Genomic DNA, 24,681 nt, shown 5'->3' with positions numbered 1-24,681 from the left:
TATATCCTATTTGCCTTTAGTTAAATATAAGATATTATTTTGATATAAACAAACGTATTAATCTTTTCTTTATATTTCTACTTTCAGTATCATACTTAGGCCCTTACCATACCAAAATAATCGATTAAGGTCATTAGTATCTTTAGGAATAGTAATTTAAAGAGAGTGGTAGTTTCAGGAGAAGCCAGAATACAATAAGCTAGGTGGTGAAAGCTGAAAAAAGTGTGAGAAAGAGTCATTTGTGTGTGGTACAATAACGTGTACCACCTACTGGCAATATCATCCTTATTGTAGACATACATGAATTTACTATGCTAATCTGAAACTAATAAACATTTAATTCACCTAGCTTGCTCTTTTTTATTTCCATTCATAGCAGGCTTCCAATGTGTGATTCCTTTCTAGGAGAAAATAAGCTTGTCGTGAAACTATTTTTAAATTTCTGTGGCAGTTTACCATATTTCTCATTGTAAATTTAAAAATCCCATGTTCTCATCTCATCCATCAATGCTAAATTTGTTTTTATTTTGCCTCTAAAAAAATGATCCAATCTCCTTAAATGACAAACATCATATTCTGTGCCTGTAAGACCAGACCACAGGCCAGAACTCAGCCTGTGGTAGCACTGATGAGATAATTATGCCTCATGAAATTTTGTGAGAAAGAGCCTTTCTCTACCTTAGAAAACAAGAATGCCTTTAGCAATTTTAGAGAAACAAGAAAAAAAACACTATTATAGCATTTTAGCATCAGTGAGTTAAAGAATAGTTGTTCCAAATACATTTTCAAGTCCGAGTTGTGTTAACTGGCACAATATAATGGCTCTCTGGGCACCAGCCACAATTTAATGATTTCTCCAGAACATGAATGTTTAATATATTACATTACTATGCTACTTAGGAAAAAAATCAAGATAAACTCATCTTAGTAATCTAAATTTCATAAATTAAATTAAATAATAGCCATATAATGAGATTATTTCACAACCACCATTATTCTGTGACTTTTTGCCAAGAGAGGGAAAACAAAATTAGTCAATTTGGCCATTCCTTAAAATTTAGTTGCCAATTCCTTTCTAGGGACCACACTAACAAGATGGAAGCTCCAAAAGTCCCCAGTGTTGCATTCTACTGCCAACAACATTACTGAACACTGTGGTTCTAACTCTATGAAGAAGACCTACTGACCCTGTTAGTGAAGAAAGATGACTCTAATTGCCATCAAATATGTCAAATGCAGGCACTTTTCTGAACAACAAAAGACTTGTGGTAGATGACTTTCAGGAAAACAGACAAACTCTCCTTTCTTTGTAACGTCAGTGTACATTAAAGGAAGTAAAAGGGAAAGCATGAAAAAATAGATTACTTTCAGCATCTTACAATATATTTAACTGAGCTACTTCCTAGTTGTGAGACTTCTCAACTGAATTATAATTCCATAAAATTTTTCATACCAAATGAAATAGAAGACAGTAACATATTGTACTATAGCCTTCCACAAAATCATAACTTATAACTGAAGGAACATAAGAATCCTGTTGACTTCAGTATTGTAACAAACTCATATTAATGTTTGCCTTTTCTACCACTCAGTTTCCAACATCACATTACAACCACAATACCAACTTTACCCACTCTATAGTGTTCTTAAGGTCTCTAATAATTACATCAATTCAATCTCTATAATACATATCTGATCTTGAAGATAAGCAACAAGGAAAAAATCAGAGATTTTTTTGACATTTCAGCTTTCCAAAGAGTTATGTCATATAATAAAGCAATGAATTCAGAATCAAGAGACAAGACGAGCTACATAATCAAAAACTAACCATCTGCCTTTTTGTGGACTTCAGTTTCTTTATCTAGAAACATGAAAGATTTAAATGTAAGGCCATTTTATAGACCTTGCCAACTCGACTAGTCTATGACTCAAGGAGAAGAAAATTAAAAAGTCAGAAAATAGGAAATGTCAACACTGTTTAGAATTATACTCTTCGCCTCAAACAGTAAGAGTGATGGGGAGGCCGGGCGCGGTGGCTCAAGCCTGTAATCCCAGCACTTTGGGAGGCCGAGACGGGCGGATCACGAGGTCAGGAGATCGAGACCATCCTGGCTAACCCGGTGAAACCCCGTCTCTAGTAAAAAATACAAAAAAAAAAAAAAATAGCCGGGCGAGGTGGCGGGTGCCTGTAGTCCCAGCTACTCGGGAGGCTGAGGCAGGAGAATGGCGTAAACCCAGGAGGCAGAGCTTGCAGTGAGCCGAGATCCGGCCACTGCACTCCAGTCGCGGCGACAGAGCAAGACTCCGTCTCAAAAAAAAAAAAGAGTGATGGGGAAAGCCATTCCATCAAAAAATTAAAAGAAGTCTTACTAATTTCTTTAGCCTAATTCTTTAAAAAGTAAAAATAAATAAACTGCAATCTACAGTTAAGCATACTAGATTGACCATACATATCTACCTCTACTACTTCTCCAAACCTAACGAACATGACTTTAAAGGAATTACCAAAAAGGCAGAACAGAAGAGAAGGCAACAGCAATATAGCTCTGGAAACTGGCAAACACAAAAGAACACGCAGCAACTGACTTAGGAGACTAGAGAAAAGCTGTACCTTAAGCCAGCAGCGGGAAATAATTCAGAAACAAGTCAATTCCTACCACAAACTAGCTCAATAATTGGAAGTACTGGGGCGTCTAAGAGTGAGGATAATATTAGGACTCAAACAGGATAGTTAAGAGCTTGTGTAAAAAGTGTCAGACAGTTGGCCTCCTCTACCTCTCCCAGTCAGATAAGTACTCCTCTCCCATATTGAAAGAAGACCACAGATATCTCTAGATTGGGTATACCAGGCACAACTAAGAATGCAAATACCATCTATGATCTAGGAGATTAAGTGAAAGTCTACATAATAAACAGTGAGACTCTGTTTCAACCAAGATGGTGTCCTTAGTATCAGATCACCCCACCTTCAAAAACAATTTAAAACTTGAATAAAATATATAAAGAAACAGCAATGCATTGAGGGGCTATAATCACTGAAAGGTGGGAACATACTAGTGGGTTCTACATTCATCTCATCCTTTTCCCTGAAGAGAGTCTCCAAACTGTGCTATAGTACAATGGAGCTCAAGTACAAAGCAGCAGTCTTGCTGAGGAGAGAAAGCAGTCAGAGTTCAGGGCTACCAGAATCCTGGAGAAGACGAGAAAGAATAGAAGGAGTCCAAAAATCTACAGTAAGTTCTGCTCCTGTTTTTCTGTTCTTAAGCTGTGCATACATGGAGGAGGACTTAAACAGTCTCATCCTAACAAAGCCTAAAAGCAACCATGGATAAAACCAAAGTTATTCATTAATACTTCATCAGACTGCCAAAACAAAACTAACAATGTTTACAAGATACATGTTTCAGAGCCTCTAAGACTTTTCATTCACAATGTCTAGTATCTCATCAAAAAATAATGATGCACATTTATTAAAAAAAAACAGACATAGACTCGCAAATGACTTAAATATGAAGTTACCAATAGAGGACTTGAAAGTAACCATGATTAATGAATATGTCTAAGAAAATAAGATAAAAAGATGTATAAAACAGATTTTTTTAAAAGATGGAGAATTTCAACAAAGAATTAAAATTTATTTAATTTTTAATTTTTTATCTTTTTTGAGACGGAGTCTCGCACTGTCGCCCAGGCTGGAGTGCAGTGGTGTGTTCTCTGCTCACTGCAAGCTCCGCCTCCCGGGTTCACGCCATTCTCCTGCCTCAGCCTCCCGGGTAGCTGGGACTTCAGGCGCCCGTCACCACACCTGGCTAATTTTTTTGTATTTTTGGTAAAGACCGGGTTTCCCTGTGTTAGCCAGGATGGTCACGATCTTCTGACCTCGTGATCCGCCCGCCTCAGCCTCTCAAAGCGTTGGGATGACAGACGTGAGCCACCACGCCCAGCCTTAAAATGTATTTTTAAAAAGCGGACATTCTAAAACCAAAATATAAAATATCTGAAATTAAGAACTCATTCATGGATTTATGGCAGACAGGACACAGCAGAAGGCAGGATTAGTAACTTATAAAATGAACCAACAGAAAATACCCAACAAAAAAACTGACAGAAAAATATTAAAAAACAACACCACCACACCGGGATGGCGGGGGCGGTGGTGGAGAAAGAAATATATAGGAAGACTCAATATCATAAAGATTTTCATTCCTAATCTCTATAGTTAATGCTGTCCTAATAAAAACATAAGCTTTGGGGCTTTCCCATGTGGGGAAAAAAAAGTTAATTTATTTCCTCATTTTACACCAACCTAAATTCTAGATGCTAAAATACTGAAATGTAAGAAATAAAAGCATAATAGTAATAAAATAAAACATGGAAGAATGACTTCTCTCTTAAGAGTGGGTAGCTTAAGCACAACACAAAATCAAAAAGCTTTGAGGGATTAGTATGACTAGACCAATATTTTAGCTATTACAAAGATGCCACTTTTCTAACAAAAAGCTTGTACGTATTTATAGGACCAAAAAACGCAACAATCCAACAGAAAAGTGGACAAAGAATACGAAGTTAAATGTTAACACCAAGAATGAAAACAAATTATGTTAAAATGTGCCACGATACCAAATCTCCTGTAAAACGATATACAATTTTGGGTGGGCATGGTGGCTCATGCTTGTAATCCCAGCACTTTGGGAGGCTGAGGGAGGTGGATCTCCTGAGGTCAGGAGTTTGATGTCAGGCTGGCCAACATGGTAAGATCACCATCTCTACCAAGAATACAAAAAATTAGCTGGGTGTGATGGCACGTGCCTGCACTCCCAGCTACACAGGAGGCTGAGACAGGAGAATCGCTTGAACCTGGGAGGCAGAGGTTGCAGTGAGCTGAGATCAGGCCACTGCACTCCAGCCTGGGCAACAGAGCGAGACTCCCTCTCAAAAAAAAAAAAAAAAGAAGAAGAAGAAGAAGAAGAAGAATTTTAAAGTACAAGGGGTAAGTTTTATGTTATGTATATTTAACCACAATTTTTTTTTTTTTTTAAAGTACAAGAGACAGCATGTTTCATCAATTAGAATGGCAAAATTCACAGCTGATTATTGTACCATACTGTGGGGGGATAGAAAGAAACAATATGGTCGGAGTATAAATTGGTACAAGCACTAAGGAAAATAATTTGGCAATATCTACCAAAATTACAAGGGTACAGAAACTTTGATCCGGTGATTCAATTTCTAGGAATTTACCCTATAAATATTTCCAAATGTAGGAAAACAAAGTATACACAAAGTTATCCTCTGCAGCACTGTTTCTAACAGGGCAAAATGTAACCATCCACAAACAGTCAACACAGCAACTTTTATACTGATATAATTTCTCAATACACCGTTAGATTTTTAGGGATCAGAATAAGAAATATGGCATGCTATCATTTGTTTGGCAAGCATATATTTATGCTTACAGTTACTCATATATGTGTATAAATATATACACACATGCACCCCTGGCTTGCATAAGTAATAACTATGGAGAGATACACAATAAACTAGTAATACTGCCTACAGAGAAGGCAACTGAGTAGTTGAGAAGATTTTTTAATCTTTTGTACTTTCTGAATTTTGAACCATACAAAGGTATTATCTATTCAAAACAATAAATATTAAAAACAATAATATCTGATAGAAATAGTAAGAATACTGGCTAAATAAATTTCTCCAATTAAAATCCTTCAACAATTCCCCATCTCCAAACTCCTCACTTTTGACAAAGTTTTTCTATGGCATCATACTTCTTTTCAAGTATATGAACTATGCCCCAGAAAAAAGTACCTCAGCCTCTAGTCAAATTAGACAGCTTTCCTCACATTTTACTAAGAATTTCTTTTCTTTTCTTTTTTTCTTTTTTCTTTTTTTTTTTTTTTTTTGAGACAGAGTCTTGCTCTGTTGCTGAGGCTGGAGTGCAATGGTGCCATCTCGGCCTCCCAGGTTCAAGTGATTCTCCTGCCTCAGCCTCCCAAGTAGCTGGGATTACAGGAGTGTGACACCATACCCAGCTAATTTTTGTATTTTTAGTAGAGACTGGGTTTTGCCATATTGGTCAGGTTGGTCTCGCACTCGTAACCTCAAGTGATCCACCTGCCTCGGCCTCCCAAAATGCTGGGAGTACAAGTGTGAGCCACGGTGTCCGACCCAGAATTTTTTTTTGTTTTTGAGAGAAGCCTCACTACGTCACCCAGGCTGGAGTGCAGTGGCACTATCTCGGCTCACTGCAACCCCTGCCTCCCGGGTTCAAGCAACTCTCCTGCCTTAGCCTCCCAAGTAGCTGGGATTACAGGCACGCGCCACCATGCAGGGCTAATTTTTTGTATTTTTGGTAGATACGGGGTTTCACCAGGTTGGCCAGGCTTGTCTCAAACTCCCAACCTCAAGTGACCCGCCCACTGTGGCCTCCCAAAGTGCTGGGATTACAGGCATGAGCCACCACACCCAGCCACTAAGAATTTCTTTAAAGCCACAAATAAGCAATTTTTGACATAATAAAATTTTGTGAACCACACATAAAAAATTTTAGAGTATATGAATGGAAAAATTCAACTTCGATCAATCTGGAACACATACTTAGGTTAAGCATTAAGCTCTCATCAGGTGTTTCAGATTTTCTATAGACAGGCTGTCTTGAAGAGAAACATTGGTAAAGGCATGGCGACAGGTTTCAAGAAGTCTTTTGGAGTTGTCCGCAGCTACAAGCCATACATACATACAGTTCTATCTGAGCAATAAACACCATTTTGAATAGGGGGAGGGGGTCAATTTATCTTCTCAGGGAAAGAAGCTCTTTATTTTCTTTTATTCGAAAAAGCAGAATGTAAAAATGGAATTTCTATTAGACTTTTTTCAAAATATTTTTTCTTCTCTGTAAGTCTACTCAGACAATATTCAACAGATTTAGTAGTGCAAACTACCAACAGGTAAATAAAGAATTTACATTTGTGAAAAGGAGTCATGTTCATGACTTAAGATTAGAAGGCAGGACATTAGACAGAGCAAAATTTACTTGGAATACAATGTCAATGTATTATTCACACGACCTCAAAAGAACTCCTGTGGTCAAGTCTGACAACCTTTGTTAAATTCCTGACAGTGACTTTTACTGTGAAAAAACCTGTTTTCCCACAAAATAGGCTCCTTACATTTCACCTAGAACAATGGCAATTTTAAGTGAAACAGACCTGTAGAACCTCTAATACCAGACAAACCTACACTAGAAACAAGGAGTTACTTCTCTCCAAATGTGGCTCCCGTCCATCAGCTCTACAATACTGCTGCATCGTAAGAAAAGGTCATTAACTTAGATTGGATGCTACTTTTAATCCTTCATAAACATTTCTAATGAAACTTACCAAGGCAATAAAAAATATTTCTGCTTCTTAAAGCAGATCTTAAAGAACAAAAAATAGGCCTGCATAAAAAGTTATGATAAACTCTTAAAGTAGTAGGACTATTAATGCCTTACATATGGAAACTGTGTCAAATCATGGAAACGGAAATCTAAGATTACAGGGTAACCAGCTAACTACTACTCATACTCGCTTCCTAACTGGACACAACATAAGCAATGTAAACGCTTGCTTACCCATACTAAGATTCCTATTATTTTAATCCCATTACCGCTCTAGTTTTTAAAAATACCGTAATGTCCAAGAACCGCTTTGGAATACAGTGTGTCTTAGAGAATTAACATTTAAATGAGATTAAGGTATTTTCCCTGCAAATACTTAAGGTATCTGTGTAATCTCAATATAAGCTGGTCTACGCACATCTCATTTCCAGGATGATTTTTACCATTTTGCGTGTCATTGCTTCCCCCAAGTGGAACTCACCTCAGTGACACAGGACGTTAGTAGAAATAACGGTGATGACTAATAAGCGTCAGTCTAGGTGTGGCAGTCTTCCTATGGGGCTAATAAAGCAGAGGTACCATCCCGCATTTTGAAAATGACATCCTGAAAGAGAAACCAAGTCTGTCTAACCGCAGCAGCTCACAGTCCAGACTGAAAGGGAGCACTGAGACCCTCCACACCTGACACTCGCCTTCAGTTGACACCACGGGTTTGACTCCGTCCTGCCTCGGGCGACGCCCGTAAGACAGGTCAACACTACCCCGACGAAACAAACAAACTGGTTTCTGAGCCCCGTGGAAACGGCTGGGTGCAGCAGGGGGAGTGCCTCCGTCACCGCCTCTCCAACTTCACAGAGGTCGTTGCTAGTGGCCACGTCGGGGTGGGGACGGGCGGCATTCAGGACTGGGAAGCTACCTGACTGCCACGTGCTCCTGCCTCGCTACAGCGGCTCTAGATTCCGAGTTATGGGGACAACTGCTCGAGACGCCAGGGTAAGGACTCCGCATCCCACCGTCCCAAAACCCTAGAGCGAATGCAGACGAAGGGGGAGCGGCCGGCGCGTCACCGGCGCTGGCGTGTGACGTCAGCGCGCGGAAGGCGGCACGCAGCGGAGGCGGCTGGCAAGCAGCAGCGAGGCTGGGCTAGAACAGTGGGGTCGGGTAGGGTGCTGTGCTAAGGGACGAGCGGGGCGGGCTCTGCAGGCGGGAAGACAGAAAGGAGGAGACGTGAGAGACGAAAAGGATGGAGAGAGTGTAAAGCTGTTAAGAGTCATGCAGAGATGCGGGAGAGAACTCACTAGTTGAAACCAATTTGGAATATAAAGCATATACAATTTTCCCACACCTACTACACCGAGAAAGGGACTTTTATTTTACTTGAAAGCGCACTACTTAGGGATGCTACATTTTTAAGAGTAATATTGCTTTAAAAAGCAAGCCTTTTCCTATTATATCTTGGATGGTTGAAACAGAAGAATGTTTAAGTCTTGAGATATTTTTAAAAAGCTGTATGGGGTTTTTTACACCTTTAGATCTAATGTATGTATAAATTACTTCTCTGTATATCGAAGGGTTTGGCAGGGTATAGCAGTCTAAGTACCTGTTTTCACTGCAGGACTGGCGAAGATAGGAAGAGATTCCCCTAAAACTATAATAAGGGATATCATCTGGTGTCATCCTGAGTGGCCCTACTCAGGGCAACTGTATTCCTACCAGGGACGTTGAAAGATTTTGGCGGCTTTGCCAGAAGATGGCGCTCAAGTCACCCAACCGGAAAAGCTGGAGAGTTTGCCTTGTTTTCTCTCTTCAATCTCCATACAGCTACAAAAGACTTATTTTCCTCATTCTTTCTACTTCTAGACTACACTCCTGTGGGCCCTCCCACCCCCCGTTAGTAGGCATTTTGATGTCTCAATGCACAATTGTAGTTCTACCCACATCCTTTTGTACATCAAAGTGAAGTGAAATGTTGCCCATTACTAATCTAAGCAAATTCTTTTTGCTGCTTACAGGAAGAATGGCTAGTCAGCTAACCTTCTTAGATAATTCTTTAGGCTCATGTCATAAACTATTGGTAGGACTATAAATTGCTACAGTCTTTCTAGAAGGTATGCTAGCAGTGTGCATATCCTTTGACTCAACAATTTAACTTCTGGGACAAGTGAGCAATGATTTATATACAAGGATAACCGTTATTGTTTATAACTAGAAAAACTAGAAATAATGTAAATGTGTAACAATAAAGAATTGATTAAATTAAAATATATCCAAACAATGAAATACTCTAAAGCCATTTAAAAGAGTAATCAAGATCTACTTTATTGACATAGAAAGATACCATTTGATACATTGATGAGTAGATAAAGTAGGTTACCTAAGAGGATTACTTGATGATTTCCCTTTCTGGTTTATATACCCCTGTACAATTGAATGGTTTTTTTTTTTTTTTTTTTTTTTAAATTTAAACAAGAGTGCTTTGGGACTTCTTTTTCTTTAAATATTTTATTGGACTTTTCTTTCCAACAAAAAAGTTTTTGCTTCTTGCAACAAGCCAATAACACAAGTACACAAAGACAAAGCCTACCATCTCCTTCCCAGAGCTCCCTTCTGTGCTGTCCTCCATGAAACCAATGTTAACAGTTAATTAATATCATCTACATTTTTCTCTAAGTTCCTAAAAACATAAGCATGCATTTTTATATTTTATGTATTAGATTTAGTCTTTTTTTGTTTTTTTGGGTTTTTTTTGAGACAGGGTCTCATTCTGTTTCCCAGGCTGGAGTGCAGTGGCGCAATCTTAGCTTCCTGCAACTTCCACCTTCCAGGCTCAAGTGATTCTCCCACTTCAGCCTCCTGAGCAGCTGGGACCATGGGTGCGTGCCACCACAGCTGGCTAATTTCGGTATTTTTTTGTAGAGATAGGGTTTTGCCATGTTGACCAGGCTTCTTGTGTGTGTTTTTTGTAGAGATGGGTTTCACCATGTTGCCCAGGCTGGTTTTGAACTCCTGAGCTCAAGTAATCTGCCTGCTTTGGCCTCCCAAAGTGCTGGCATTAAAGGCATGGGCCACTGTGCCTAGCCGGGACTATAGTATACACATTATTTTGCAACGTACATTTTTAAATAGTATCACATGAACATCTATGCGGATATCAACTAATTCTTGTGAATGATATTGATATTTCATGATATGGCTATACCAAAATCTACTCCATTCAGTAGACATGTTGTTTCCAATGGTATAATTACTTCTGTGGGATAGATTTCTAAAAGTAGGTTTGCTGGGTCAAAATGTATGCATATTTTTTCACTTTAATACTCCTATGTCTTGGTTATGGAAATTTCTTAACTCCTTATGAATAGTGGTAGTACAATATATTAAATGGAAGGGGACTAGCAGTATGCCTAAGCTATTCTACTAGAGATTTTTCAGAAATATAGTCTGCCATGCATTCACAATTAAACACTAAATGTTAGATGATGGGAAAAAACATATTCAAGGAATGGATATTGTTATTCCTTCTTTCTAAAAAGCAGGCAGCAAGGTGAAACAAAATAGAGAATAACAAATTAGAGCAAATGGTTGGTATAGAACTACACTATTTTCCCTTTGTGAAATTGTTATGTAAATGATTTTATTAAAAGACCATGTATTTGTGAAGGTATAAGTTCTGATTATACTCACCTACAATCTTTTGTGATTAGAGAAGGGCCTACAATATTAAATATGAAGAAAAGCATTCTCTAAAATCCAGATCTCTTACAGACATGTAATATTCAAATCCAAGGGAGGAGAAAAAAGTCACTGTCTTGGCATTTAGTACTCCATCTTGCTACATTCTAGGCGAGAAATTTTTAGTTATTTAAGCCACATTCCTGAAAGGCTACTCTAGCCTTATGTGGTTTGAACTCACCATTAACTCTGTAGCTACGAATTAAACTGTAGCAGCCTACTGAATTTCTGGATCTTAATCTGGTAGGCCCGGCTCCATATGCAAAGATAAAACATCCCGTCAGCTTTTGTGTTTCTGGCTTTCTGAATGGGGTCACCTGCCAGGGCTCACAGACGAGTCCACCATCTGAAGAGAATGGTCAGAATCTGTATCTAGGATGAATAAAACGAAACACCGTGCCCTTAGCTGTGTGCAGCCTGAGAAATGAGTCACTTCATGAGACTGTTTCTAGGATATGATTGGCTGAAAGAGCTTTGAGTGTATCAAGTTCTACTGAGGCAGTTTTGTGGGAAACAATAACACTAAACTGGAAGACTGTTTGCCATGTCTAAGGTCTCGAATTGTAATTAGAAGTGCAAAGCTATTTTGGATAACTTCATGTTATCTTTGGGGAAAAGACAAAAGACAAGAAAAGGTCACTTTCACTTCTGTGATGCTAGTGGAATCAGGAAGAAATTCTAGACTAGAACCATGCTACTATTTTCATGATAGAATGTTTTAATCCCTTCCATTCTCTCTCTTGCCAGTGTGTCTGAGTGTCTGAAATGCAAACAATAAGATCAAAGTTCTTTTTCTTTTTCTTGTTTTTTTTTTTTTTGAGACAGAGTTTCACTCTTGTCGCCTAGGTTGGAGTGCAGTGGTGTGATCTCGGCTCACTGCAACCTCCACCTCCTGGGTTCAAGTGATTCTCCTGCCTCAGCCTCCCGAGTAGCTGGGATTACAGGCGGTGCCACTGTGCCCGGCTAATTTTTGTATTTTTAGTAGAGACAGGGTTTCACCACCTTGGGCAGGTTGGTCTTGAACTTCTGATCTCAGGTGGTCCACCCGCCTCAGTCTCCCAAAGTGCTGGGATTACAGGAGTGAGTGACCGTTCCTGGCAAGATCAAAGTTCTTTTTCTGAAACAACTCATAAATACACGAGGTAGAGCTATACAATCTTGTTTGATTTTTCTGTGGAACTTTTAAAAAGTGTATTAAGTTGTTATGGGAAGTAATCCTATTTCTAGGTTTTTTACTTTAAGGAAAGTTCAGAGTAACTTGACTGGTCCAGAGAGCAAGACAGAAAAAACTGAGATATGATTCCCAGTGCTCTTTGCCACTTCAATAAAATAGCATCATACAACTTGCCACTCCCAGAGAGAGAGAATTGCTGGCAGAAGGGAAGGTTTGCACCACCTCCACTCACTGGTAATGTCTACCATTTGTTTCTCTTGTTTCAGTCTGCCAGGGTTCCAGATATACTAGTGAACAGGCTATCCTACACCTGGTTGTAATTGGTAAATTCTTAGACTGTGAGTCAATCTTTTTGTCCTTTTTCCCTTTCCTTGAGGCCCCAAGAGTTTTATTGGTTGGTTGGTGGGGAAAGTGTGAAGCTAATTTAAATATTGGTTGAGTATTTGTTATTATTAACTTAAACTCCAAACAGTCCTAGCCAAAAAATCTGATTTACAGTAGAAGAAACTGACCTTTTCACATAACTTATTTTGCTATGTCTCCAAATACTTCCTGTATACTGAGGGCTTTTTAAAATATGCATACTGAGACTTGTGGTTAAAAGATGAATTTAAACACCCTATGGTAGGCAAGGTAATACCCCCCACCCCACCGCCCCAATCCCTGAAACCAGTGAATATATTAGATTACATGGCAAGGGGGACTTATATATGATATGAGAAACATTCAGCCTTCCATTGCTGGCTTTGAAGATGGAGGAAGGGGGCAGTGAGCCAAGGAAGTCAAGTGACCTCTAGAAGCTGCAAAAAGCATGGAAGTGGATTCTCCCCTAGAGCCTGTAAAAGAAACAGCCCGGCCAATACCTTCATTCTTTTTTTTTTTTAAGACAGAGTTTCACTCTTGTTGCCCAGGCTGGAGTGCAATGGCGCAATCTCGGCTCACCACAACCTCCACCTCTCGGGTTCAAGTGATTCTCCTGCCTCAGCCTCCCGAGTAGCTGGAATTACACGCATGTGCCACCACACTCGGCTAATCTTGCATTTTTAGTAGAGATGGCGTTTCTTCATGTTGGTCAGGCTGGTCTGGAACTCCCAGCCTCAGATGATCCGCCTACCTCAGCTTCCCAAAGTGTTGGGATTACAGGCGTGAGCCACGACGCCCAGCAAACATCTTGATTTTTAACCAGTGAGCCCTATATCAGACTTTTACCCTACAGAACTCTAAGATCAAAAATTTGTACTGTTTCAAGCCACTAAATTTGTGGGAATTTGTTACAACAGCACGTGGATACTAATACAAACTCTTCTTAGGGTTCTGGGAGCAGTTATTTACAGTATGGAGATGAAGTGGGCTGTTGAATTATTTTCATATGGGAGAAAAACCCATAGTTGGGTCTGTAAACCTCCTTATTGGTAATTATCTGAGCCCTGAGAAGTTCCTTCTTAATCACTCCCACTAAAACAAGGGATCTGGTAAGAACGCCAATCAATCAGCGTCCTTTCTGTAGTATTTACCGCTATGGATGAGATCAGGCTGCAAGTATTCACATTAGGGCACTTAAAATGTACCAAAGATCTGGCTATGGTGCTTACCCTGTGTTTCTTCCCACCAGTCTGCTGAAGAGGAAGTTCAATATCACCAGATTCTCTCACAAAAACACCAGAGGAATTAGAGAATGTTTTTTTCCCAGATGCAATCTATTGTTTTATCACCCAGCAATCACATACCACATTGTTTAAATATATTGCTCCATATGTAACTCAGTGTTTCTGACTGAGCCCCTCGGATCAACTGGAAAGAATTAAACACAGCAATGCTTAGGTCCAACATTGGAACAATTAAGACAGGATTTCTGGGAATGGGGCCTAAGCAAGGATATTTTTCTGAAGCTCCCTAGATGGCCCTGATGGAAAGTGAAGATTGAGAACTACTGGTATGATGATTATGTATGCCAGAAACCATGACTTTAAAATAAGTTCTCATAAAGGAATAAGGTGGTGCATAATAGGAATAATATTACAAAAAGCCAAACATACAAATAGACTTGTTCTTGCACAGTTAAGAGAGATCCTTGGAACAATCCTCCATTAAGAAACTAAGACACTACCAAAAAAGAACTTTTCATCCTTATAGAAAGCAGGTAAGATTGACTAAGAGACCACAACTACTGTCTACATTCTCAAAATCCACGTGCCTTTCCAAAATTAGCTGTGTAACCACAGTGAGTAAATGTCTTTTGAAAAATTCCACTTAGTTTGGAAAAATTTTTTCCTGCTTTTCCACATTTTCTAAGAAGAATCTAAAGATCTTGGTTAACAGTGTCCCAGGTAAGAGAAAATCGTGCTTGGATATTTCCATAGTTCTACACACTCTACCTTGATAAGAGTAATGAAAGAGGTCCTAAGAAGCTTGACTGCACTGTGATCACCACCATGGGTACTATACCAGCTCTGAAGCCCAGAACTGTCTTTGAGAATATTCAATTCTGCCTTAATAGAACAAAACTCACGTGTTACTAGCCTGCAAAACAGTCAGTGGAGCACATATACGTAAAAATAGAAAAGTCTGGCGAGACCAGGTCATATTTAATATTGATGAGGCCTAAAATATACAACACGCACTTAATATTCATTAATCAGTATATATTCATAACATACTAAATACACAGGAGATATAAAACGTTCACGGGTCTTAATTCTGCCACCCAGTGGTAACACTCAAAAGTGATCTCGCCAAAGAAATGCAAAACCTGTATCTGCTCACCAGGCTATTAGCATGCTACTGCTGTGGCCACCATTCTTCCACTGCATCCGCCCTGCCCCTGCATCGGAATATAGCTCCTTGAACACGGGATCAGGTTTACTGAATTGTATGACCCACGCTGGGAGCTCAATAAAAGTTGCTAAACGGAAATGAAACCAATTCAGACCGTGTAGAAACCCCAGATTACATCTTTTCTTCAAACATTTAATTTCCAAGCAGTATTTTGAAAATGCGTGATAGCTAAATTCGAGTTATCCTTTTTGTATGTATGTTAGGCACACACCCGGCGATGACATACAAAGCGAGGTGACACCACCGCACTCCCGGCCCGCACGTCACCTATAAGCACAGGGGACTTTTGGTCCTGGTTTATTTCCGAAGGCTGGCACTTCTCTTCGATCTAAGTTTTAGGAACCTGTGCTCGTCAACAGCTATCAATACTTTTTATTTTCAAGGCTGACGCCTGCCAGAGTTTCACAAGCTGCTTGCTCCCGGAAGCTGTGGTCTCTCGCTGGAATGGATCCGAACTCCGCGTGACGCTGGGAACGGTCAGCGCCTGTTGCCTCACGAAAACGTCTCCCACAAGCTGGCCGCCTCGCGCGAGGTCAGCGGCAGGGCAAACAGGAATGCGTGAGTGACGTGAGCTAATCGCTAATGAAAAGCTTCACAGCCCCGGCGGCCCTCAGAGCCAGGGAGCTCGCTCGGCTCCTCCTCCTCGAGACCCCGCCTCGGCCCGCCCACCATTCCCACGCCGCCCAATAGGCGCCGACGCGGCTCAGAGAGTGGTCGGAGGAGGAGGTGTTGGGACGGCCGTCGCTGAACGGCCGTTCACGTCAACGTAGTGACGTCACGCGTCGACGCTGGGGACGTACCTGTCGGGTTCTGACTCTTGCCGTTTCTCTTCCCCTTCCGTGGGTCAGGGCCGGTCCGGTCCGGAACCTGCAGACGCTTTCCCAGTGTTCTAGTTCGCCCGCGACCCGGAATAATGATCAAGAAGGGTGTGGTGGGTTGAAAGCCGTCCTACTTTACTCCCGAGTTAGGGCATGGATTCAGTTTTAGTCTTAAGGGGAAGTGAGGTTGAAGATTTTTATTTTTAATTTTAGGCAGAAGCAGGTTGACTCTAGGGATCTCCAGAGCGAGAGGATTTAACTTCATGTTGCTCCCGTGTTTGAAGGAGGACAATAAAAGTCCAACCTGGCAAAATTTCCGTAACCTCTGCAGTAGAAAACGTCAGGTATCTTTTAAATCGCGATAGTTTTCGTTGTGTCAGGTTTTCTTCGGTGGAGCTCCCAGGGTAGCTAGGTTTTAGGTTTGAAACAGATGCAGAATCCAAAGGCAGCGCAAAAAACAGCCACCGATTTTGCTATGTCTCTGAGCTGCGAGGTGAGTTGCATTGTATGAGCGAAGATTCGTCAGCTCTCCTGTTCACAGATTTTGGGTCAACTATGAGGCCACAGCCCTCATCTTGGTTTCTCTTATAGTGTACCTACATAATGTTGAAAGGTACATCATGAATTGGGATGCAAACCCATCCTGATTAGGTGTATACCCTCAGACATTCTTTAAAATTTCACACATCTGCTTCAGGAACCGTCGAAGGACCTCTGAATAGAATGGAAGTGGGTTCCAGGAGAAGATTAACTTTAAACTTAGAGGAGTGGGTTTAACTTTCGTCTAATTTTCCCCAATTTAAAAATAATATTCATTTTTTCTATCTTTAGATGTATGTGTATGTAAAATATTTTGTGTGTGTATATATTTGTGGTTTGATCTTAAACTTGACCAGAAACTGCCTTAGAATCTCAGAAATTAGCTTTGCATGTGGTATGCTTTATTTGTATGGCATTTTAAAACTGCGGAGCGCATAGAAGATAATTACATACGTATTGTGCATATTAGAAACTGAGATTTCTGTTTCCTTTGGAAAGAAATTCCTGTTCATGGCATTGAATCAACAGTGACCATACCTTTTACATAGATACGTAATTCAGAAGTTCAGTTCTACAAACGTAAACTTTTTGAGCTATGCAGTTCAGTTACTGCAGCATCATTGTGACTTGTATAATTGTTGAATCTTTCCAGAATTGCTTTTACTTTCATCTTTAAAGAGTTAATTTAGAATATTTTTTTTTATGAGGTCGGTATGGAGATAACTATCGGTCAATTCTACGTGCCTTTGTGAGTCACTACAAAATAGTATTTGTTCAATTCAAGAGTACGTATGGGAGTTAAAGTACTTGTGTATATGTTGTTGACTTTCATCTTAAAAGGTGCTGCTGCTACTCAGTGTCTTGTTCTAAAATATAGCTTTAAAAACCATGTGTGTGACCTACAGATATTTTCTCAACTTGAATATGCGTATGTGGCCTCTGGTTAATACAGACTGCCAGTGTTGGCAGAATTCATCACAGACTGCATACCCTTCCCACCCCTCACTGCCCTCAGCACCTCGAAAACTTCGCTGCTTTGCTTGAATGATGAGTCAAAATATTTTAAGAAGTCAACATGAGTGTATAGAACCTACATTTTTACTTGGAAATTGTGCTTTAGCATGTGTTATCAATCATGCGTAGCTCATTAAGAATGTAAATAAACTACTTTTGGATAGATGTGTTTCGGGGGACAGATTTGTTGGTTATGGGTTTGTGTTAGTTGGCTATTTTCCAGGTCATGTTAGTGCTAGGCTTTCGATTTCCTGTTGTGACATGTTGGTCACAACATGTTGGTCATAATTTTCAGACGGCTCGGGAAGTCAGATTTGATCTCTGTGGTGGGTCCTATATCAAAGCAGTATCCTGTGGGGTTTGGCCGCTATCACTGCTAAGCACTTCCAACTTAGTTTGGTAGTCAAACTTGTCAGCAGGGATCTAAAATGTATAATATTTTATAATAAGTGTTAATATTTATTGAATGCATTCTATGTTTTCAGGCTCTTTTCCAAGTAATTTTTGTGAGTTATCTCAATTTTCACACCAACCCCACAAAGTAGGTACTTTCACTAATCCCGTTTTACATTCGTGGAAACTGAGGCACAGAAAATGTAACTAACTTGCCCAACAGTAACTGTCAGAACTGAGACTGAAGCCTGAGAGTATGATTTCAGAGCTCCTGCTCTCTGCTGCACAATACTGTAGTTTACAATAGTCAAAATGCTAGAGAAAAACAAGGAGAGACGTGGCTCGTAGGTTCAATTATAGGAGCAATGTAAAATTACAGAGTGTGTGGGAAACCGTGTTTTTAAAAGGAATACTCATAGTCTTACTACTCTAATAAACATTTTAATTTTTTAAATATACACATTCACATCTGTACATAGACATTGTAGCTGTGATTCATTTTGGTTCTTAAAGGTAAATCTTTAGTGAAGTTTAAAATGGAGGTTGAACCCCACTGCCTCATTTTCGTTGTTGAAATCCAGAGATTTGATCTGCAACTTTGATTGGAACCAAGTTAAATAAATATATTTCTTGCTGGCCGGGCGCGGTGGGTCAAGCCTGTAATCCCAGCACTTTGGGAGGCCGAGACGGGCGGATCACGAGGTCAGGAGATCGAGACCATCCTGGCTAACACGGTGAAACCCCGTCTCTACTAAAAAATACAAAAAAAACTAGCCGGGCGATGTGGCGGACGCCTGTAGTCCCAGCTACTCGGGAGGCTGAGTGAGGCAGGAGAATGGCGTGAACCCGGGAGGCGGAGCTTGCAGTGAGCAGAGATCCGGCCACTGCACTCCAGCCTGGGCGACAGAGCAAGACTCCATCTCAAAAAAAAAACCAAAACAAAATATATATATATTTCTTGCTATTTCTTGTGGGAAATAATTGAACAGTTTCCATCTTTTAAATCATGAAAACTATTTAGTTTTCAAAGTTTCTGTCTTCCACAGAAACTTTTTATTGGTTTATTATTTTATCTTTCTTCCTTGTTATAATCTGAGCGTTATATTTGTATGTGTGTTTATTCCTTTGTCCTTTTGAAATCTTCTAGCATAGAGGAACTCGCTGCCCCTGAGGAATTTGGGTTTTTTTTTTTTTTTTTGTCTGTTTTTATTTATTTTTAATTGACAAGTAATAATTGTATATATTTATGACGTTCAATGTGATGTTTTGATAAATGTATATATTGTAGAAAGGTTAAATCAAGCAAATTAACATATCCATCGTATCACCTACTTGCAATTTGTTTGTGGTGAGAACGTTTAAAATTAACTTTTAGCAATTTTGAGGTATATAGTAAATTATTATTAATTATAGTCACTGTGCTGTGCTATAGATCTCTAAAATTTATTCCTCTAACTGAAACTTTGTATTCTTTGACTAACCTGCCTCCTTTCCTATTCCCCCCCACCCCCCCCAGCCTCTGTAGACCACTGTTCTGCTCTCTGCCTCCCTGAGTTTGACTTTTTTTTTTGGTTTTACACATATGTGAGATCATGCAGTATTTGTTTTTTTTGTGTGTGTGTCTTGTTTATTTCACTTAGCATAATGTCCTCCAGGTTAATCCAGGTTTTTGAAGATGACATAATTTTCTTCCTTTTAAAGGCTGTATAGTATTCCATCCTGTATATATACCACATTTTCTTTATCCATTCATCCCTTGATGGACACTTAGGTTGTTTCCATATCTTGGCTATTGCAAATAGTAGCGCTTAACTTTTGAATGACACTAAAAGATTTTGTAAGTCTAAGACATTTTCTTCAGAGAGCTATTTCCTTCAGCAAATTATTCATTTATTGCTTTTTTGAAGAAAAGGCACAACAATTTAGACATGCAGGTAATTGAATGAACAGTAAGGATAAACTATCAAGTAATATTATTTTGAGAGAAATTGGTTTTATTATTGTCATTTCTTGTATGTGTTGATAATTTGTATTAAAATAAATTCCTTCTGTTTTAATAACCGTATAGGTCTAATTAAACACCTTCAGCCTTTTCTCCATCTAATCCTGCTCTTTTGCCCTTCTTTTTAAAAAATAAGTCTTACTGTGTTATGTGTCTTTTATTGTGATACTTCATATGGTTCATGGAAGTAGGTGGGTTTAATGATTTGCTCAAACATATCTCTACATAAAACACAATTTTTACATTTTTAAATTGTTTATATTACCAAAATGAAATAATACTCACAATTTTACCTACTTTTCTGATAGAAATCGGTGACCCCAATATATCATAGATCCTTTCAGATATCTCTAATATCTACCATAAATGCAGAAGATGAATCACTGTATTGGAAGAAAGAAAAGTATTCTTATAAAATCAGTTTAAAATTAGGTCAGTATAGCAAAAATTAGGTATGTTGATTTTACTTTGGGTACTTTGAGAACTTGATTTAAATTGAACCTTGCCCAGTGCTAATATAATCAGTAGACCACACTAAATCCTGTGGTATAGTAGTGACTTCTTTTTTGAGATAGAATCTTGCTCTGTTACCCCAGCTGAGGTGTAGTGGGGCAATCTCTGCTCACTGCAACCTCTGCCTCCTGGGTTCATGCGATACTCATGCCTCAGTCTCCAGAGTAGCTGGGATTACAGGCACGTGTCACCACTCCTGGCTAATTTTTGTCTTAGCAGAGACAAGGTTTTACCATGTTGGCCAGGCTGGTATTGAACTCCTGACCTCAGGTGATCCACCCGCCTCAGCCTCCCAAAGTGCTGGGATTACAGGCATGAGCCACTATGCCCGGCCCATTTTTGTATTTTTAGTAGAGACAGGGTTTCACCCTGTTGGCCAGACAGGTCTCGAACTCCTGACCTCATGTGATCTGCCCACCTCGGCATCCCAAAGTGTTGGGATTACGGGCTTGAGCCACTGCACTGGGCTGGAATATATACTAATATTTAGAAAGCTATTACAGTATCCCTCTTGAGGAGAATGTATAATGTAATTTATGCTGAAATCTACTGAAAGCTGTAGGGCCTATACAAATATAATAGCATTAATACAATAAAAACTGTGTTCATATTTATTATAATTTCTGGCATATTGTTAGCTGTTCTATAAACATTAGTAAATGAATAAGTTATCTTGAATTTCCTTTTCACATTTCTTTTTTCTTTTCTTTGAGACGGAGTCTTGCTCTTGTCGCCCAGGCTGGAGTGCAGTAGCACGATCTCGGCTCACTGCAACCTCTGTCTCCCGGGTTCAAGCTATTCTTCTGCCTCAGCCTCCTGAGTAGCTGGGATTACGGGTGCCCGCTACCACGCCCGGCTAATTTTTGTACTTTTATTAGAGACGGGGTTTCACCATGTTGGCCAGACTGGTCTTGAACTCCTGACCAAGGCGATCTGCCCACTTCGGCCTCCCAAAGTGCTGAGATTACATGCGTGAGCCACTGTGCCTGGCCCCTTTTCACATTTTAATCTGTGACTAGTACTTAGCACAGTTTTTACAATATTTATATGAAAATGCTCCTTGCGCACAAATGGCTAGCTCAGATTTTCACCTCTCTGCCGTCGTTGCTCTTGAGACTTGTTCCATCTCTCTAGTTGCTGACATTGACAATCTTTTTCTTCTTTCACCCAGTTTATATCTGCTTTTCTTTTTAGCTTAACAGAGAGTTGACTGACACACCTTTGGGACTTAGATGTGGTCCTCAACCGTACCCAGTCAGTCTCCTTTATGGGAGAGACAAAACTTTGTTGGGAACCATGAAAAATTAGTGTGCATATCTCAGGCTGTGGATCCTTTCACCACTCATTTCCATGGTTTTCCTATTTTTGCTCCCCTCCCCAAATTCTGGTGGTATATTGCTTAGTGTTTGCAGTTTTGGGGCTCAGGGCAGTGTAATGGAGGTAACCTTCTTTATGGTCTGACCTGGAATAGAAACTAAAGCCTCGATGTATAATCCTAAAGTTGGAAAGAACTTGAGTCCTGTGAGTTGTCTTGAGTCCTGTGAGTTGTAGGAGACTGAAATTTGTTTCTGCCAACTGTTTTCAGTTAGTCAAGTTGGAACCTTAGTGGATATCTTAGATTCTTCTTTACCATTCCCTGTATCTTATTAATTACCAGGTCCTCTTAAATATTTCTTCAAACTCTCTCTGCTTCCCAATATTGGTGTGTCTTAGTGAGCAGGGTAAAATCACAGCCAAAGTATTTTCTTATGCTGTCACTCAACACAGCAACAATTAACACAGAAGACTTCTGTGATCACATGCGTGGGGGTTTCTCTTCCCACAGCAGCCAACCAGTCAAGTTCTGTAGCAGATACCAACTGGGTGCCCCCCAGTTCCAACACTGTGTACCTAGAGGTAATGTCAGATACCACAGGTTGAGGGCAGGTCCCAAAAGACTTCCTCGACTTCCAATGCTAATCACAGCCCCAGGTTATTTTGATTTTGCCTGTGCTTCTGATACACTGGCTATAAATCAGGGATCCCATGACCCCCCCCACTCCTTAAATCTTTGGGTTCAATTAATGTGCTAGAGCAGCTCACAGAACTCAGAGAAACACTCACCAGTTTATTATAAAGGATATTCAAAGGATGCAGATGAACAGATGCATAGGGGGACACAGGGGGAAGAGCATGGAGCTTCCATGCCTTCCCTTGGTGCGCTAGCTTCCAGGAGCCTCCAAGTGTTCAGCTATTCAGAAGCTCTCTGAATCCGCTCCTTTTGGGTTTTTGTGGAGGCTTCATTACATAGGCACAGTCAACAACTGTGTAGAAATATGATTGGACAAAAATGGTATGACCTAACAGCACTAATAGACCCAGTGGGGAGACCCAGCAAGGCCTGTGTGTTCAAGTTCTTCTGCCTGTCTGTGCCGCATTCCTTCTTTCAGGGTCTGGGGCAAGCTCCCTTCTAAAGTGAACGTCTTAGGACGCACAGTCAGACAGGCTGTGGAAGATTAGAGTTCTGCCTTGGCTTGGTGGAAAGCAGGGCAGGAAAAGGTCAGCAAGAGAGAAGAGATTCTGCTTTCTGAGGTTTAATATGCCCCAGCATTATAACAAAAGACTGTAGTAAGGCCAGGCACAGTGGCTCACCTCTGTAATCCCATCACTTTGGGAGGCTGAGGTGCACGGATCACTTGAGGCCAGGAGTTCGAGACCAGCCTGGCCAACATAGTGAAATCCTGTCTCTACTTATATAAAATTAAATTTAATATTAAAAAAATGTAATGAGAGCTGTGGGACTTATAAACCAGGAACCGTGGATGAAAACCAATATATATCATATTACTCTTAGTTCAGTTATGCCCTATCTTATGTTTAGAATTGTTCATATGTCTTGTCTCATCTCCAGCCCCTCTATCTGTAGTCCTTCAGTCTCTTACCCTTCTTATCTGTCTTTCACACTGCTGCTAGTGTTGACTTGCTAAAATTCATGTCTGATCGTGTGGTTTCTCTAAAGTTCTTCATGGTTTCCCCTGTGTATAGGTGAGTATGTAAATTTCTTAGTGTGGCACATGAGCCCCTCCCCTTCATGATCTGGCCTATGTCTACTTCTGTAGCTACTCTATAGTCCTTTACCTCTTACATAAGCTACCCAAGCAGGTTTTACTATGATGCTTTTGTGCTGTTGCACATACTTTTTTTGTGTGTGACTGTATTGACTTTTTACCTCATAGTTTAGCCCAATTAATTTATCCTAATTCTTCAGTATTTTGCTAAAACATTCCCTCTATTAAGTGCTCACAGACTTCTTGCCATCTAGCTTGCTTACTTCGCTCAGGTTTATCAAATACATTGTATACACCTCTCCTGTGATGTGTATCATACCATACTGTCCTTCTTGTTTGTGTCCCTCACCCTCACTGCCTTAGGAACAGGAACCATATCTTATTCATTACCCTAGCACCTGGCTTTGTGCCTGGTACATGCTAAGTGTGCAGTAAATGATTATCAAATAAATTAATAGATGACTCGAAAACTAGCTTTGGATACTAGATAAATGGTGATCCTGTAAACTGAGATAGGAAAAGTAGGAGGACAAGTACTTTTGGGGCAAATATTTATTTAGTTCAGGTCTTGTTGAATTTTTGCTCTTTTACAACATCGAGGAAGACATGTACCATTTATTTCTTACGCACTTGTTATTTATTCATATAATTAACCCAACAAGAGTTTTTTTTAGATATGAACAAGATTATTCTAAAATTTACATGAAAAGGCAATGAAAAAGAAGAATAAGGTGTGAAAAATCAATCTACCCAGTTTCAAAACTTATTATGTAGTTATAGCAATCAAGACTGTGTGGTACAGGCATAGATATAGATGCAGATCAGTGGGACAGAACAGAGAACTCTGAAATAGATCCACATAAATATGCCTAATTTTTGTCAAAAGCACAAAATAACTCAACAGAGGTAGATAACTTTTTCAGCAGTTGGTACTGGAGCAGTTAGACATCCATACACTGTCCCATCCCCCCCCCCATAAAGGAATCTCAACCTATGTCTCATACCCTATGCATACACAAATTAAAATGGATCACAGACTGAAATATAAAAAATATTAAACTATAAAACTTTAGGGAAAAGTAGAAGAAAATTTTGGGGAGGTAGGGTTAGGTGTATATTTCTTTGACTTGCCACCAAAAGAATACTACTTAAAGGAAAAAATTGATAAGTTAAACTTCATGAAAATTAAATATTTTTGCTCTGTTACAGACCCTGTTAAA

At 39.8% G+C, this 24,681-nt stretch overlaps 2 protein-coding genes across 13 annotated transcripts in view; one reads left to right on the top strand and one right to left on the bottom strand.

Annotated features, from left to right (window-relative positions):
- The window catches only part of LOC105466693 (NIMA related kinase 1), a 229,035-nt gene extending 220,785 nt beyond the window's left edge, over nt 1-8,250 (bottom strand). For 6 of the 9 annotated variants that reach the window (XM_071092827.1, XM_011715788.3, XM_011715791.3 and 3 more), the window contains exon 1: nt 7,875-8,250. The gene's annotated coding sequence lies outside the window, so the exon portion shown is untranslated. The remainder of the gene's footprint in view (nt 1-7,874) is intronic. The other 3 variants (XM_011715785.3, XM_071092828.1, XM_011715790.3) reach the window with 1 other exon arrangement.
- A 39-nt stretch (nt 8,251-8,289) lies between these two features.
- LOC105466695 (chloride voltage-gated channel 3) overlaps nt 8,290-24,681 on the top strand; it is a 109,453-nt gene continuing 93,061 nt past the window's right edge. Inside the window, exon 1 of one of the 4 annotated variants that reach the window (XM_071092834.1) lies at nt 8,290-8,386. The gene's annotated coding sequence lies outside the window, so the exon portion shown is untranslated. Of the gene's footprint in view, nt 8,387-15,915; nt 16,446-24,681 lie in introns of those variants that run through there. The other 3 variants (XM_071092833.1, XM_071092832.1, XM_071092837.1) reach the window with 3 other exon arrangements.

This window comes from Macaca nemestrina, chromosome 3 (genome assembly GCF_043159975.1).
Source record: "Macaca nemestrina isolate mMacNem1 chromosome 3, mMacNem.hap1, whole genome shotgun sequence".
NCBI lineage: Eukaryota > Metazoa > Chordata > Mammalia > Primates > Cercopithecidae > Macaca > Macaca nemestrina.
Note: the sequence above shows the minus strand (reverse complement) of the source record. Positions and strands in the feature narration are given on the sequence as shown.